At 44.1% G+C, this 5,042-nt stretch overlaps 1 non-coding gene across 1 annotated transcript; it reads left to right on the top strand.

Moving 5' to 3' along the window:
- Positions 1-318: 318 nt before the first annotated feature.
- On the top strand, positions 319-393 carry Trnat-ugu (transfer RNA threonine (anticodon UGU)). The gene has a single exon. It is a non-coding gene; the product is annotated as a tRNA-Thr (tRNA).
- Positions 394-5,042: the final 4,649 nt, after the last annotated feature.

Below are 5,042 nucleotides of genomic sequence, written 5' to 3'. Positions count from 1 at the left end.
GGGACTTATCCCTTGCACGCTCCCCGTGAGATCCACATTCCCAATATGTCCACACCACTACATTCATAGTGCGCCTAACAGATGTTTGCCCATCATACTCGTTACTCGTGGCAGATTAATCCACCAAGTCCCGTACGAGTTCGGGCATAGCGTGTGCGTTCGCACGGGACTTGGTGGATTAATCTGCCACGAGTAACGAGTATGATGGGCAAACATCTATTAGGCGCACTACGAATGTAGTGGTGTGGACATGATGGGAATGTGGATCTCACGGGGAGCGTGCAAGGGATAAGTCCCTGCAGACGCAGTATCCTCTGTGCCCGCGGTGGCTCAGATGGATAGAGCGTCTGCCATGTAAGCAGGAGATCCCGGGTTCGAGTCCCGGTCGGGGCACACATTTTCAACATGTCCCCAATGAAGTACATCAACGCCTGTTTGCAGCTAGGGTGTCAATTTAATTATCATTTCGTTTCTAGCAAAGCTGCATGGTCATCCACGGTAACTGTTCTTTCGGGAACAGATACTACCGTCATGTATAGTTTGTGGATACATAGTTTTGGTACTACGTAGACTTTGTATAGAGTGGGAGGTAAATTTGGGCTAAATTTCATATGGAAACACATAGTGAGGAACTTATACATAATTCAGTTATTTCACGTATTAGTTAATGCAGACTTACTACAAAGAGATAATTCTCTACCCAACTATTGAGACAACTTTGTCTTTGGAGCAGTCTGTAAGGTGTTACGGAAGAATTCTTCGTGTTCCAGTTTAGTGGACCAGTCAGGTCTCAGCTTGCCTCATTGCGAAATCTGGCTACCGTATTCGAGACACTTATAGTTCTGGTCTGCTTAGCGTGAGGTCTTGTTTAGTGGTCGTATGGAGTAGCTGGCTGTTTGCAGCTCTACTGTGTGGTAAGATACAGTTCGGCTGTGTGCTGGTTGACGACGCATGCAATACAATGTCATTAATCACGGGGGATATGTAGTTCATGCATAATTATTTTCTTGATTCGTATCGCGAGGTTTAAGGAAGAGGATATCACTGTCACTTCCATGATTTGGAAGCGAGCCTTCAATTCACTTCCGTGATTTCGAAGCGAGCCTGCATGACGCTTCCATCATTTGGAAGCGTGCCTTCCTTGTGGAGATCTGGTTTTTGTGCCCTTATGAGGCGAGTAGCTTTCAAAGCAAACTGTTTGCTAATAATCCATCCGCATAGTAAGACATTCAAAATTCGTCTCACTCCCTATACTATGAATAGATTTTGTTTTGTCTCAATTGTTCATGTGTTGAGAACAGTAAAACACTTATTTCTGAATACTAATGTAGCACGTTATAGCGTGCCTTAACTACTTTTGGATACAATGTTTTTTTAAAAATAGTTTTAAATCAGTTATCTTTCCTTTTGATCACTTTCCTATTTAAAAGAGTTTACACCCAGCTACACTTAGGAGTTAACACACGATCTCTCGAAGCGGAGTGTACAACAGTAATGTTAGCAACTATCGAGAATTCATACTACAATTAATCTCAAAGTAAAAAACCAAGTACTGTGAACATTATACTTGTGTTTTTATGCATGACATTTCAGCACAAAAGGTAGGTGTTGGAGTTCGACGCAGGTGGCAGAGTCGCAGTTTTATTTATTGGATAAAGTGGAATTATTTGATGTCTCGCATTTGTTTGCTTCCGTATGATAGCAGTGTGGATCCACATACCAATGGTACGTTACAGTGATGCAGGGACTGTAGTTTACTCGCTTTTCATACAAGGTCAGATGTTTGTTGAAACTATTCAGGTTCATGTAAATCCAGTTTTCCTTTGCTATGGCCTTTGTAAATCGTTCCGCTAAGTAATCATTTGCCCTCTATATATTTTGCAGTAGGACAGTGTTACTGACTTAAAGGATTTACACATTGCTTATGATAGGGAAATTGCAGCCCACTCGACCAGTTTCCGGTTGCTGGGGAAAGGGGGTTCCTGTTCGGCCTGAAAATGGTGGACCGGTCTCTCGCTAAATTTATGTGTCTCGCTAATCCATTTAAATGGGTGGCAGTTAGAGCTGAAGAGACTGATTTTGAATCTGAGTAGGAAGCTGAGTAATTTCTCCACGACGGCTCGAGTTTTCGAACAGCTGTGGCAGAGAAAGTCCTGAAGTCCCGCTAGAAAGCAACTCCTCACAGAAGCACTGCAAACGGGAGCAGGAATTGGTCAATGAAAATGCCTACATTGAGCTCCTGATTCTAAATGACTGAAAGGCATGAATGTAAAATAATTAAAATAATTTCGTGGAGCGGTGAGGAGGTCGCCAATCGAATAGTCTTCCGGCAGACCTCATTGTGTGTGTATACTCCGATCAAAATTACTTTGTGACTAACAAATTGCAGCGGCAGATGGAAGTGGGGGGGGGGGGGGGGAAGGGGAGGCAGGGGCAGTGTTGGCGGCGTGCAACCAGCTACGCTTTACCTACAAAACGGGCAAGACAGTGGGCATGTGACGCTCAAAAAGTACTACGATCGGTTGCCGTCTGTCCCTACCACTCGACTTGTTGAAGCGTCAGTCACAAAGTAATTTTCATCGGACACCCGTGTGCCATCCAGAGCACAGTTGCTGTTTTCGTAGTGTACGAGGCTAGTTCGAAAAGTACTTAACTCAGTGGAACTTTTTTTTGTTTTTAAATGTAGTCGTCTTGTGCACTAATGCACAATCATGGTCCAGCGATGTTCTAATGCCTTGACCCATTCTCGAAAATTAGGTTCTTCCAGGCCTGCAAAATACCCAACTTAGGCTATTAGTTCTTTGTTTCAAGAGAATCTCTGTCCATCGAAGAAACTTTTGAGCTTGGAGAAGATACGGAAATCTGCTGGAGCGTAGTCAGGTGAATAAAGCGGGTGTGGCAACACTTCGTATCTTTGTTCATGTATTTTTGCCAGAGCGAAGACACTTGTGTATGGGCAAGCATTGTCTTGATCAAAAATGACTTTCTTCCTTGCCAAAGCTGGCCCTTTTCGCGTATATTTTGCTCTAGTTGGTGGAAAGATTAGTTTAGTATTGTCCCGTACTTGTTTCACCAGTGGGAAGATAATTTATCAGCAGAAACCGCTTAGCATCCCAGAAAACTAACGCCAGGATCTTTCCGGCCAACAGTATTGCCTTTGCTTTCTTTGGTGGTGGTGGTGGTGGTGGTGGTGGTGGTGGTGGTGGATCAACTTGTTTCCACTGCTTTGACTGTTGTTTTGTCTCTCAGATATTATAGTGGACCAAAGTTTCGTATGTGGTCCCAAACCGATGTAAAATAAGCTTGTTAGTTGCTCTGAGAAAGCTCAGACTTTGCTAGGAAAATTCCATTCTGGTCTGTTTCTGATCTTGCGTTCCGGGACACATCTAGCAGATAATTCCATCATATCCAGTTCCACTGTTAAGATGTGATGTGCCCGTTCAGAGTTGCTCTGAGAAAGCTCAGACTTTGCTAGGAAAATTCCATTCTGGTCTGTTTCTGATCTTGCGTTCCGGGACACATCTAGCAGATAATTCCATCATATCCAGTTCCACTGTTAAGATGTGATGTGCCCGTTCAGAGAAGGTTCCTATAGCTTCAGCAATTTCTCGCACTTTCAGACGGCGATCCTACATGGTCATTTTATGGAATTTCGCAATGATTTCTGGGTTAGCGGCATATCTTGCACGACCACTACACGCATCGTCATCTAAGGTGCCCCGACCATATGTAAACTCGTCTGTCCACTGGACAGCAGTCGAAAATGAAGGAGCAGAGACTCTTAGCGTGTTCTGAAAGTCGGAGTGAATTTCCTTTGTTTTCAAGCCTTTCACTACGGAGTATTTACTCACTACTCGAGTCTCGAGTTTTTCTTCTTCAGAAATCACTACACGGGAACAACAGCAGAGAGACGTCTGCACCATAGATCTCTACCCAGAGCTCTGACGCGTCGAGTGTTTGCTCATGAGCAATGGCCTGTTGTTACACAGGAACCTCGTTGCGGTAGTGTTGATATTTAGTGGTGATCAGGCGAACTTTTTAAATTGCCGTTGTATTTCAGAAGAGGGGAAAGGTGATCCTTCGTGATCATCCGAGTAGTTTCCTGCGGGATGGAAAATTGAGAAAATCCGCAATTGGCTTTTGAGTGTCACCGCTTAGCGAGTGTGGAGGCGCTCAATATTCAGAGACCCTCAAATGGGATCCCGAAGACATCACGATGGTAGTGACTTAGTCAACGAAACGGACTAGGCGAGTTTTCGTTGAAGACAATAAATTCGATTTGTTTCCTTGGAAATTTGAGCATATTTTTTGTTTTGTGTGATACTTTTCATAGTGAGTATGAACTGTATTGCCGATTTTGTTCTTGTGGCTGTCCTAGACAGGACTTGCTATTAGCCAGTTGGAGGCGGTCTACTGGACTGTTAGCTGTAAACATATTCCAGTCCAGTGGTCAAATATCGGAATCATTCCTTACAGTAGTGTATAGCGAAAGGGCTTTGGAGTGGTGAGAAGTTCAACCTTGTCTCGCGGATTAAAACGAGGATGACGACCCTATTTTAGAATAATTAGTAGTTCGGGTCCACCGGAAAACGTTTCAGGTTAAAGCTGCGGAGTGCTACCTCGCATATTTGTCACCTGCGTCGCCAAGTGGGCGTGGATTCCTGCGGCGTCCGCGAGTGCGATATCACATGACGTCACGGAAGCTCCGACCCACGGACGAAAGGAACGTTTCGTAATGGACTCTATAAAGCTGAGATCTGCAATGCTTGTTAGAGCCCTTCTGTTAAAACCATATGTGTTATGGTCTACAGCTACATTTTATGAGCTCCATATACAACTTTGTCATTGACTGAATCAATGTAGTTGCCACGAGCTTTTTCGCTGCATTCACACTGCTACTCAAACTCCAAGACAGCCAATCTTCTTAGCGCCTGGAATGTTCTAGTACGCGCCACGTACGGCTGCTTGCAGAAACAATACCACATACATTCAGTTTTAAGCAAGGCGAATAAATACCACTCATTAACTGCGGCATTTAAGAG

The sequence above is a fragment of the Schistocerca nitens genome, chromosome 2, assembly GCF_023898315.1.
Source record: "Schistocerca nitens isolate TAMUIC-IGC-003100 chromosome 2, iqSchNite1.1, whole genome shotgun sequence".
In the NCBI taxonomy this organism is placed as follows: domain Eukaryota; kingdom Metazoa; phylum Arthropoda; class Insecta; order Orthoptera; family Acrididae; genus Schistocerca; species Schistocerca nitens.
This window is presented reverse-complemented; position numbering and strand designations above follow the sequence as displayed.